The sequence below is a fragment of the Prionailurus viverrinus genome, chromosome D1 (assembly GCF_022837055.1).
Source record: "Prionailurus viverrinus isolate Anna chromosome D1, UM_Priviv_1.0, whole genome shotgun sequence".
NCBI lineage: Eukaryota > Metazoa > Chordata > Mammalia > Carnivora > Felidae > Prionailurus > Prionailurus viverrinus.
Window position 1 is genome coordinate 80748230 of NC_062570.1, and position 12813 is coordinate 80761042.

The following is a 12813-nucleotide window of genomic DNA, read 5'->3' on the forward strand; positions in this document are numbered from 1 at the left end:
CGGAGCTCTGTGGCCTTTCCCTATACTTTACCCATGGCATCTCTTCTATCTAGATTTTCTGAGTTATATCCTCTTATAATAAGCCAGTAATCTAGTAAGTAAAATGTTTCTGTGAGTTGTGTGAACCACTCTAGCTAACTAATTGAAGTATCAAAAGGGAAATCCTGGGTACTTCTGATCTATAGGCAGTAAGTCAGAAGTACAAGAAACAACTTGGACTTGTACCCAACATCTGAAGTTGGAGGTGGGGTAGTCTTGTAGGACTGACCTCTTCCCAGTGGAATCTGATACTATCTCTGGGTAGAAAGTGTCCGAACTGAGTTGAATTCTTGCACATCCTGCTGGTGTCTGAGAATTGATTGGTGTTGTGTGGGAACATCAGCCCTCATGTATTCACACACACTGGAATCCCAAAGATGGGGTCATACCACTAGAGATAGGTATAAAGCTATGCTAAATTTATTTGAATCTATTTTTTATTTTCTAATATTTTGCATATGAAAGGATATTAAATGATATCTCAAAAAAGTCTGTACCCACCACCAGTTCAAAAGTAATCAATATATAATAATTACTAACACAGTAACAAAATAGCAATATAGTGTATAGATATAATTATGGCTTACTTTACTTTTCACACTGAATTATACTCTATCTGTGGGTTTTGTTTGTTTTGTTGTTGTTTTGCTCTGTTTGGCATTACTCTAGGATTATTGATTACTACTTACTACTATTAGTCATGGTCCTTTAGCAGGGAGAAATTTTGTAAGCATCAGACCAAAAACTTGACATTTAATAAAGGTTACTACACAATAGAATCCCAGTGTATAACCATTCAACAGACTTCAAGGGTAGTTAGATTATTATAAAGTAATACTTAAGATTGATAGATACACAGAACATGCTATACATTTACAGTGAAAGAAAATATGTTATGATGTAGTATTATGGAGAAATTAAGGTAGATTAACATTTTCTTTATATCATATTTACATATTTCTGTCACATCACATTTTCTTTGAAAAGACATATTTATTTGAGCAGTTAGTCTCATAGCCTTTCCCTCTTAGACAAATTTACAAATGTGTTATACCATGTGATGACCTTAACTGAACAGAATGTAACTGAACAAAACACACAAACAGGTAAATCTACTGTATCTAAAGTCTAAACAAAACTATTTTTGCTTATGACTTAACAGATTTTTGAAAATACTGTTTTCTCTAACTTTGAAACTTTAGAATTTCTACATGCTTGTCTTCAGTACTATTTTCTCCATCAGTGGTCACAGGTAAGTTCACAGAGAGGCAAAGGATACAACACATCAGAGAGAAAGTGAAATAACCTTACCTTTCATCAACTCGAAATGACCCCTTCTATTTCCATTATCCCACTAAATTCATTCATAAAAGTAAATAAGTAATGTTATAAAACTGGTCTATTATTTATTATATGATTTAAAAAGTAAGAAAGAGGTGGGAATTCTTTATCCAATCCATGCCCTATACAATAATGATACTATCTGAGCCACTTCCAAAATTCTGAAGAATCTTCCAAGTTTTTGCAGAGAGAATGGTAGTCTTTTGTTATCAATGTGTGGTATATGTGATATCAGCCTTCCAGTCATGTAATCATTCCTTCTGTACATTTTCTGAGAAATCCCCCTGTGTCCTGTTCCTGCGTTAGGCTCCAATCAACCTTACAGCACCCACTGCAAAGCAAGGAATTAGAAGCCGTTGCCAAAGAAACGTGTTTCAGTACTAATTTTGTTCTTTGTGTTTAATTGTTCCTAAATTGATGACCAGGGTTTTATTTTTTTCCCCCATAATCAGGGCAAGATTTAAAGTATAAGGTTGTTGCACATTTTACATTTTGTTTTTAACAACTTGCTCATCAGAATCAATCTGTAATAAATCCAAAACCCTGCCATGTCATTTCCCTCTGTTTTTCCTTTTTATGTGTTTTATTTCTGAGCTCATCCCTCAGGCTGCCTACTGTCCCATCATCTAAGAAGGAATCTAAGAGGGCAGTTTGCTCAAAGCTCCTGTTCTCTGAAAACGCTTCCCAAGTGTAGCCCTTGCAGGATCTCTGGGAGGGCTCCACGACTGCGATGTTTGGTCTTCATCACTGGAAGGAGAGGTAATGAATCAGTTGTAGTCCCTTCAGGCCATTCACTGTTGTCTTATGCCCTCTTGGTGAAACCAATTGGAACATTCTAAGAATGACAAAGCTTATTGGACCTGACAGAGCCAGGGCTACTGGTTGTTTCTCTGATCTTTGGAGAAAATATTGTCATAAATGATCAGGGCTAGTCATTAATCCTTTTCAGAACTCTTGCACTTGAATGAACCCCTTCCTCCCTTACTAGTAGACCTCTTTATTCTAGAATATCTCTATCTACATCTTCATATCTGTAGCTCTATGTTGTAATAGATATCCCTATTCCTACCTGTATTCCTATTCATATATCCATAAATGTTGACACGTACCATAACATGTGATATGTTAAATATACATTTACATTTACAAAACACAATTATCATAAGGACAATTTATAGATAAGAGCTGTATGTCTTGTTGCCCATGGATGCCCTCATTGCACTTAGAGTCAAGGACCCACACACACCAGGCTTTGCTGGTCATAAACTGCAGGATCATGGCCAAGTTTCTTCAGTCTTGGCCTTGTTTTCTGGATCAGCTAAATAAGGAAATGGACTAAGTGATCACTAAAATCTTTTCCAACTCTAATCATCATTACATTACATTGGTACAATAGGGAGATTGTAGCAGCTCAATAAACATGTTCCACAACATGTAAAAAGAAAGATATTTAAGAAGGAAAATGTCTCTGAGAAAGAAAAGGGTCCATGAAGCTGAAGTAACTCTAATGTCTACATTCTATTGTCCATTGTCTCATCAATCCTGGATTCATTTTTATTTTTTCACAGTAAAATATTTAACCACATCATTTTCGGTAAATCTTTTCTTAACTGAGTTTGTTATTTAACCTGTTTGTTTTATGAAATGTTACCAATAGCACAGGCTAAAAGTATCTTCTGCAGAAAAGTTAAGCGTAGATGGAAATGAACAGAGGCTATAAGAGAAAATATTAGCAGGAAGGTGACGTGTATTGAGGAAAAATTTCATTCATTTGGGTAGTAGTCAAGTACCCAGCAGACAACACTGAGTATATCAAAGTTTTCTCTGAGGAGGGTTCAATGAAGGGACTACTTACAGAGGTATAAGCAAAGGGAAGGTTTTAAGCTACCTACTCACCCAATGTGTGTTGGATGTGAAGAGGACAATAGCAATCATGAAGCGACCATTACCGTATCTAGACCTAAAATTAAAGACGCATGAACAAGATTACGGTAGCCAGGAGAGAAATGATGAAAAATAAGCCACCCTCCAGAAGCTGGTTCCTTGTAACACAGCCACCACCAGGAAATGACAGGAACAGAGTATAGGAATCATTACTTTACTTTTTCTCTTCTTTTATTTTCTGATATTCTGCCAGTCCCTTCCATTGGCTATCTGCACCCCAGAGGGTGACAGAGCCCAAATGACATAGGGTATAGTGGTAACAGCAAGTTAAAGAGAATGGTAATTAAACATGCAAAATAAACAGAGAATAACTAGCACATCCAATCAGTTTTGCCATTGAGCATCCATTCATGCCCTCTACTAGGAATAAGAAATTCACATTCCACCCCCTCGTCACCACCACCACCGGTAAACATGGAAAGCCTGAACTATTCCTGTTATGGCAGGATGGAGTCAACTCAGCCATATTTTCAGCAGGATTTTAAATTGTAAAGGGAGGTACCATGGATACTCGATATAAAATTTAAGAGAGAAGTATTACAGTAAATAGCAGGAATAACATCAAAAACATTGCTCCTATAATTTTTCTTCTCTAGCACCCATTTAGCTGAACTAGATCATCACAGCTTGCTTCCATCACTGTTTTTATTGTATCCTTACCTCTTCTAAAAACTCAGCAGGTTGATGTCATTATTTTTCTGTGAGGAAATATTTTTATTATTTTTTATTTTATTTTATTATTTTATTATTTATTTTATTATTTTATTATTTTTTATTTTATAATAATTTTATTATTTTATTTTATTATTAGTAAATGACTCTATCTTCATAATTTTTCTTTTCTTTTTTAAAGACTTTTTTATGTTTATTTTTGAGAGATAGAGAGAGATAGAGAGAGCAAGCAGTGATAGGGTGGGTCAGAGAGAGGGAGAGAGAAAATCCTGAGCAGGATCCCAGCTGTCAGCTCAGAGCCCAACATGAGTCTCAAACTCATAAATCGTGAGATTATGACCTGAGCCGAAATCAAGAGTCAGACACTTAACTGACTGAGCTACCCAGGTGCCCCTGTATGCTTTATTTTTCAATGAGAACTACAGTTCTCATTAACAATTATTACTTGGGAATAAATGTACTATGACATGACTAGTGAATCCTATAGATTGCAGACATAGTTCCTCTTGTCACCACTCTTCAGTGGCAACCCCATTTCTCTTTGATAATCAGAATCAATTGTCCCAGCCAGTACAGCAGTTTTTTCGATATTTATTGGTTCAGCTATATGAGGGGATTAAAATGGTATATATTCCACCCCATGGTAGACAGAGATTCTATTCAACTCTTAGAATTTCTTGGCCTTACCTTTATATTATTCCTATGAATTCTATGTAAAATATCTATACTTACTCTGCTAGGCATTTCCTCTCTAGCTCTCCTCAATAAAATAGAGTTCCATCTTTTATAATTATTCCCAGTAGAAACTTGTGATTGCATCTTAGACTGTTGATAGTATGTGAACAATTATCTGAGCTTATTATATTAATAATTTTGAGGGCATCATTTTATAAATTGAAATGCTCAATCTGCAGTAGATAGTGACAAGTCATTAACACATGCTGGATGAATGGGTGGAATAACATAAATTGTGACCCTAAGCTGCAAGGGAAACTGTATATTATTTGAGATTTTTGTGCCAGGAAGAATTTTTAATCATTTGATTATAATTGTGATGCATTTATTATATTTTCCTTGCAAACTGTATCTTATAATATTTATATATTTTGTTTACAAACAAAACTGAAATGCAAGACAGCAAATAAGTTCTCGTGGCCATAACACGGATGGCAGAATGGTGACATGAAGGCAGAACATCCTATTTTAAGTTTCATTTTCCTTTTAAAACAAAATGGAGTTTTCTATATGCCAAAGTATCGATTGTTTTTTCTCTAAGTTCTTCACGTAATAAAACTTAGTAATTTAAAGGAAACTTTGTTTAAAGATAACTCAATTCCACTTTCAAAGTAGAAATTTAGGAAGAGAAGCTAAGGCAAGTGAACTTGAGTATCATGTCACTTGATGGAAGGTCTTTTAATTACTATCATTCCACACAAAGGAGCCTGAAATTGCCCGAGATGAGAAGTTAATAGTTGAGAAATGCTCTGTAAAAAATGCTAAAATGGCAATTCAGATGTGAGCCCATAAAAAAGGAAGGTAATGATTTAAAACTGTATTTTAAAAACTATATTTAGGGTAATTTCTTAAGAATTGCAACTACTTTTGGGGGGAATAACTTTTATGCAATCAATAATTCTGAAAACTGCAATTGAGAAAATGGTATCAGTGTGAACTTACGTTAGTCAGTTTTATTTTTTTTTTTATTTTTATTTTTTGGAGGAAACCTAGTAGATTTTTTTTAATATATGAAATTTATTGTCAAATTGGTTTCCATACAACACCCAGTGCTCATCCCAAAAGGTGCCCTCCTCAATACCCATCACCCACCCTTCCCTCCCTCCCACCCCCCATCATCAAGACAGCATGGTATTGGCACAAAAACAGACACATAGACCAATGGAATAGAATAGAAACCCCAGAACTAGACCCACAAACGTATGGCCAACTCATCTTTGACAAAGCAGGAAAGAACATCCAATGGAAAAAAGACAGTCTCTTTAACAAATGGTGCTGGGAGAACTGGACAGCAACATGCAGAAGGTTGAAACTAGACCACTTTCTCACACCATTCACAAAAATAAACGTTAGTCAGTTTTAAATGAAAGTTGCAAAAAGCAGTATTATTTGGGAGAAAAGAACATTATATGAAATAATTCCAGCACGCATTCAATAGACGGGTGAAGAGTAACCTGATGTTTGAATCACGGTCCACACTGTATGGAACAATCTAAAGCTATTCATACAAACAGAGCACATTCAAACAGAGTGATGACAGTGATTTACTTTTTCAGGTGAGCAGTATTTCATGTATTTTCATGTTTTCCGCAGTCAAGCTCTCTCAAAGTACCTCACTGGCAGACAGCCTGAAGGTAAATGTGGATAAATTACCAAGTCACAGATGATGAATGCAAGAAAACTCTTGGGAGGTACTTTTACTTCCCCAAAGATTTTGGGTGCCCAGAGAACCCAGATTATAAGTGGCTGACTGGAGTCTTACAGCTGGAAGACATGTTCCAACCAAGTGACTGATTTTATTTGTCACTGAATGTCTGACTGATTTCATCAAAGTTTCTACTCTGTCCAGACAAGCAGGAGAATAAAGTATTCGGTCAGACAATATTCCGTGCTTTTTCTATGTGTAGTGCGGAGGAGTGAAAAGAACACTATCTCAATATAATTGTAATAAAAATAATAATAAATCGGGTGCCTGGGTGGCTCAGTCGGTTGAGCGTCCGACTTCGGCCCAGGTCATGATCTCACAGTTTGTGGGTTCGAGCCCTGCATCGAGCTCTATGCTGACAGCTCAGAGCCTGGAGCCTGCTTTGATTTCTGTGCCTCCCTCTCTCTCTGCCCCTTCCCTACTCACGCTCTGTCTCTCTCTCTCAAAAATAAATAAACATTGAAAAAAATGTTTATAAAAATAATAATGGACAATTTATACTGAATGCGTTCTATGTCCTACTCACCAGCTAAAGCATTTATAACAACCCTAAAAAAAGAATCCTTTGTATTACTACTATTTACATATAATGAAAAAGAGGATTAGAGAGGTTAAGTGACTTCTTAAGGTTTTTTGTATACCAAAGAGCCTTTCGTTCAACTGGAATTATATATATATGATTACATATTTTTATTATATATAAATATTTTTGCAAATAGTACATATAAATATTTTAAATAAAATAAATATTTTAAATATAAAAACTTACAATATATAATTTTTATATAATAAAAAATTTTGTGTAACAAAAATTATATATTTTATATAAGTGTATATAATATATAATTGGTTTAATATACAATATATTTATATAGTATATATTATATTATAAATCTATATATTTACTTTATAATTCTGCCCTGATTATCTCACTTGTTCCTCACAGCTACTCATTTTAAAGTAGAAGATATTGTAGCTCAAAGAAGATATTTGTCTTAGCATGGAAATGTATGTCCCCACATGAGATGATTTTAATTAGTGATCTGAAATGTGTCCAAGAGGACTCCTTATCCCTGTCGACAACTAGTTCACTTCTTCAAAGATGATCTTATCTCTTGAGATACTTCATGCTTTGAGAAGTCCTCTTAATTTTTAGATATCGAGTGACCAGTGAGCTGTGCAGAGTCTCTAGGATCAGGGACTGTGAATGGATCTTTATTATAATTGGAACACACTGCATGTTCGAATTATTAATTACAGAACATTTTTCATAATTTATTTTGGTCTATATATTTCAGTTAATTGGCTTTACTTAGTGTACACATCATCCTGAGCAATACTATGATGTGAATTTTAAGTGTTAGCTTTATATTTTCTGATGATGAAAACTACAGATTACAGAGTAGGCTAAAATATAAATAACATAAGCTAGGATGTACCCTGCAGGCCATGGAAGAATGAGAGGTCTATAAGCTATACAGGTGACGTGCAAATGACTAAATGACAATTGTATAGAAAATAAAATGGCAGCTGGCCTAAATACAAGTGCCCTCTCTGGTAGGGAAAAGGCCCTTCCTGTGAGAATTTTCTCTTTGGTCCAGCTGTTTGAAACTTCTACACATTTATTACCCAGGGAATGGGGTTTAGGATTCTGTGATTTTTTCGAGAATAAACATATCAATGATTTGAAATATGGCCATAATTTTAGTGGTGGTACATTAAAAGGGTGTATCATTGCAAATACAGAACCCTATCACATATATAACAATTTAATGTCCAAAGTGAATTTGAGAGAGGAGGAATAAGTAAATCCATTTTATCGTTCAGATGAGAAACCTAAGGCTCACATAAAGTTAAGCTGCCCCTCACTGGTAAAACAGGACATCTGATACTGATTTGTGTCAGTTGGATTAAAGTCAGGAGATGGAACCACTCTACAATTTGAATGGAAAAATAATATAACATTAGGAAGAAACAGGTCATGGGGCGCCTGGATGGCTCAGTTGGTTGAGAGTCTGACTTCGGCTCAGGTCATGATTTCACGGCTCGGGAGTTCGAGCCCCGCGTCGGTCTCTGCGCTGACAGCTCAGAGCCTGGAGCCTCCTTCATATTATGGGTCTCCCTCTCTCTCTCTCTCTCTGCCCTCTCCCGCTCATGCTGTCTCCCTCTGTCTCTCAAAAAGAAATAAACATTAAAAAATTTTTTTTTAAATCCTTAAAAAAAAAGTAGAAACAGGTTGTTAATTCCTAAGAGATAAAAAGAATTGCCAAGATTATGGGAACAGCAGATACAGGGAATGGTCACTATCTCAATGGCTGAGGCAGAGTGTCCAAGAAAGAAACACACATGGTAGACTACTACCATAAACACACCAAATTAAGATCTTGTTGGATAGACCGTGCCCACCAAATGGTGAAATTTATGAAGGTGCCACAGGCTGGGGCTGCCAAATGGGAAAACACCCATTGTGATGCCAGAACTCTCTTCAAAATGGCCGCTGGGTTGTCATTGAAATCCACGGGAAGGTATTACCCTAGATGTTCCATACACCTGGCTGCTGAATCATGCAGGAGCCAGCAGATAGTAAAAGAAACAGTTTTCTCCTTCACTACTCCTCCTGTAGCCTCTAAAAGAAAGCATAACATTGTGCCAGCTGGCAACAGAGAAAGTTTTATAAGCTCTAGCTGTGGTATCATAAAACAAGCAAAGGAAATTAAATTTAAATTGAAGAATAAATTGGTAACTGGCAGATTATCTCATAAGGGTGTTTTATGAATGATATTAAGATATTTTGAAAAAAATCTAAGAATGTGTATATAAATATAAGATGGCATCGTCAATTTGCCATCAAACTGCAAAATCTATGCCACATCATAACACACTGCTTTCTGCTTAGTATGGTCAGCGTATACCAGAAATTCATTTATCCATATGATGGTAATTTTATATGTCAAACTGACTAGGAGGCCCAGATATCTGTTAAAACTTTATTTCTGGGTGTGTCTCCGAGAGTGTTTCTGCAAGAAATTAGCATTTGAATTGGTAGACTGAGGGCAAAGAAGTTTGCTCTTGCCAATGTGGGTAGGCATCATCCAATCTATTGAGGATCTTAAAAGAAAAAAAAAGTGCAAGAAGAGTGGATTTAACCTCTGCTTGAGCTGGGACATCCATCTTTTCCTGCCTTTGGACATTGGTGCTCCTGGTTCTCTGGCCTTTGGACTCAGAACAAGACTTACATCATCGGCCCTCCATAGCTTAGGGCCTAGGCCAGTTTTGGACTGGAACTACATACCGGCTTACAGATGGCAGACCGTGAGACTTCTCAGTGCCTATAATCAGATGAACCAATCTCTTATAACAAATCTCTTTTTCTATATCTCTATATATCTTACAGTTCTGTTTTTCTGGAAAACTCTTACCAATAATAATCCTTTCATTTTTATTTAACTATTTATTCATTTATGTATCAACCAATAAATATTTACCAGCTATATGAAATGTAATGTCAATGAACAACCAATACATCATTAATCTTTTAATTCAATAAATATCTCAACTTTACCTATTTGCAAGTCAGTGTTCTGAGTACTGAGTGTTCATTTATGAACAAAATACATATTTTAAAAATTTGGCCCTCATGGCCACAAAGAGTTGGCATTCTGACAGGGGTTGGGGATAAAAGAAATAATTTAAATAAATAAGTAAATAAATACACACATAAATAAATCATCATATTAATTGGAGCTAAGTGATACAAGGAAAAATGCAGTCAAATGCTCTACCACTGAGCTATACCCCCCGATACAGGGAAAAATGAAGCAGAGACAGGGGATAGAAATTCCAGGGGATTTTGCAATTTTCAATTCAGTTGTCAGGGAAATCCTCACTGAGAAAATGACATTTATGCAATACTTTAAAAGAGATGGGAAGGAAGCCACAGACATATTTGCAGGAAGAATGATGCAGGCACCTGGGAAAGGAGAATATCTTGTATATTTGAAGAAAAGCAAGGAGACCACTATGGGAGGGTGGGTAGAGGGACAGTGGTAGTATCTAAAGCCACAGAGGTCTTAGAGGATAAGATTGGAGAGGGCCATAGAGGACATTATTAGGGCTTTTAAAATTTGCTTTGAGTGAGCCATTACAATGTTTTGAGAAGAGCAATATGATTTATATTCTAAAGCAGCTAACTTCATATAATGTATTGAGAAAAAAAAACCTATACGGGAACATAGATAGAAATGGAAAACACAAGGGATTATTATAATTATCCAAGTAAAATATGATAGATAATTGGACTGTGTCAGTAATGAGATCTATAACAGGTATTTGTTTTATTTTCAGTTAAATATTTACCTTGCATTCTTGTTAGGAACTCAATGTTTGGGTCTCCCCCAAATTCAAATGTTGAAATCATAACCACCACCATGCTGATGTTAGGAGGTGGGGCCACTGGGAAGTAATTAGGTCATGAATATGGAGCCCTCAATGAACAGGATTAGTGCCCTCATAAGAAAAAAAAGGGGGGTGGGGCGCCTGGGTGGCGCAGTCGGTTAAGCGTCCGACTTCAGCCAGGTCACGATCTCGCGGTCTGTGAGTTCAAGCCCCGCGTCAGGCTCTGGGCTGATGGCTCAGAGCCTGGAGCCTGTTTCCGATTCTGTGTCTCCCTCTCTCTCTGCCCCTCCCCCGTTCATGCTCTGTCTCTCTCTGTCCCAAAAATAAATAAACGTTGAAAAAAAAAAGGGGGGGGGGTTTGCTTGCTCTCTCTCTCCCTCTCCCAGGTAAAAATATGGAGAGAAAGGAGCTATTTACAAGCCAGAAAATAGCCCTCAACAAACTGGATCTAACAACCCCTTGAGACTTGCAGCCTCAAGAACTGTGAAAAATAAATATTGTTAAGCCACTTAGTCTAGGTAATTGGTTATAGCAGGTGAAACAGACTAAGACAACTGTGAATCAAGATTTGAAATGTAATCATCAGATAAGTATAGTCATTTATTCTGTTAAGTAAACATTCAAAACTTATTTATCTAAAGAAGTACTAGCTTTCAAAGAAAGCTAAATTTTGTAGGTGAAGTGTCACTTCTCATAAGAGTTTTAAATCTTTTTTTTCCTCTGTAAATGGCTGTAGGATCTAGAACCATCATTGAAATACTAAATCCTAAATTGTATCTAATCCAAGACTGTATTTTATACATCAGAACACTGTGCTACATGTGGCAAACATTCCTTACAGATAAGCTTATTCAGAAAGTTTTGTTTTCATCTTTGTATTAATTTTTTCTCTGCGTGGCTTTCTTTTACTGACTTGATTCTCAGGTATAGTGACCCAGAGTTGTGGCCAGGATATGCACTAGAATTTAGCTTACTTCCCATTAACTGTGTAACCTCAGTAGAAAGCATATTACTCATTCAAGAATTCTAACAAAATTTCCAGAATCAATTTGGTTGGGCCTAGTTTGGGTCACAGTAACTACTGAATGAATAACTATGGCAATGAAGATATAATTCCTATTGGCTGGATTTGGATCATCTCCACAAACAAATAGTTGAACTTCTGTCTCATCAGAGTCAAATGAAGTGAGAACAGAGTGGATTCCCCAAATAATGCTGCATCTGTAGTAAATTGATGTGAATCATAGATGATTTAATTTTATATACAGAAAGATTAAATAATTTGTTTCAAATCACAAAGTGGGTCTACTAACAAAACCTGGCTGACCCCATTTACACCTAAGTCATTTATCTTTTCATTAAGCTAAGCTGTCTGTGGTAAAGATCCTTAAATCATTTTTTAAAGTTTATTTTTTATTTATTTTGAAAGACAGAAAGAGAAAGAGAGAGAGAGGGAGCACAAATGGGGGGAGGGGCAGAGAGAGAAGGAGAGAGAGAATCCCACATAGCCTCTGCACTGTCAACACAGAGCCCGATGTGGGGCTTTATCCTACAAATAGTGAGATCATGACCTGAGCCAAAATCAAGAGTCAGACACTTAACAGAGTGAGCCACCTAGGTGTCCCTGTGGTAGAAATTTTTAATCATCTAATATCACACACACACACAGACACACACACACACACACACACACACACACACACAACCCCATCATTCTTTGTTAAGGAAGTGTAACAGTGTTTTTAAAATAATTAAAAATCACCTAAAGCCCTGCACCAGAAAAGAGTTAGGATTATGGTTAATTTTTCTTTTTATGTTTATTTATTTTTGAGAGAGAGACAGAGTGTGAGTAGAGGAGGGGCAGAGAGAGAGGGAGACACAGAATCTGAAGTAGGCTCCAGACTCTGAGCTGTCAGCACAGAGTCTGACATGGGGTTCGAACCCATAAATGGTGAGATCATGACCTGAGTCGAAGCTGGACC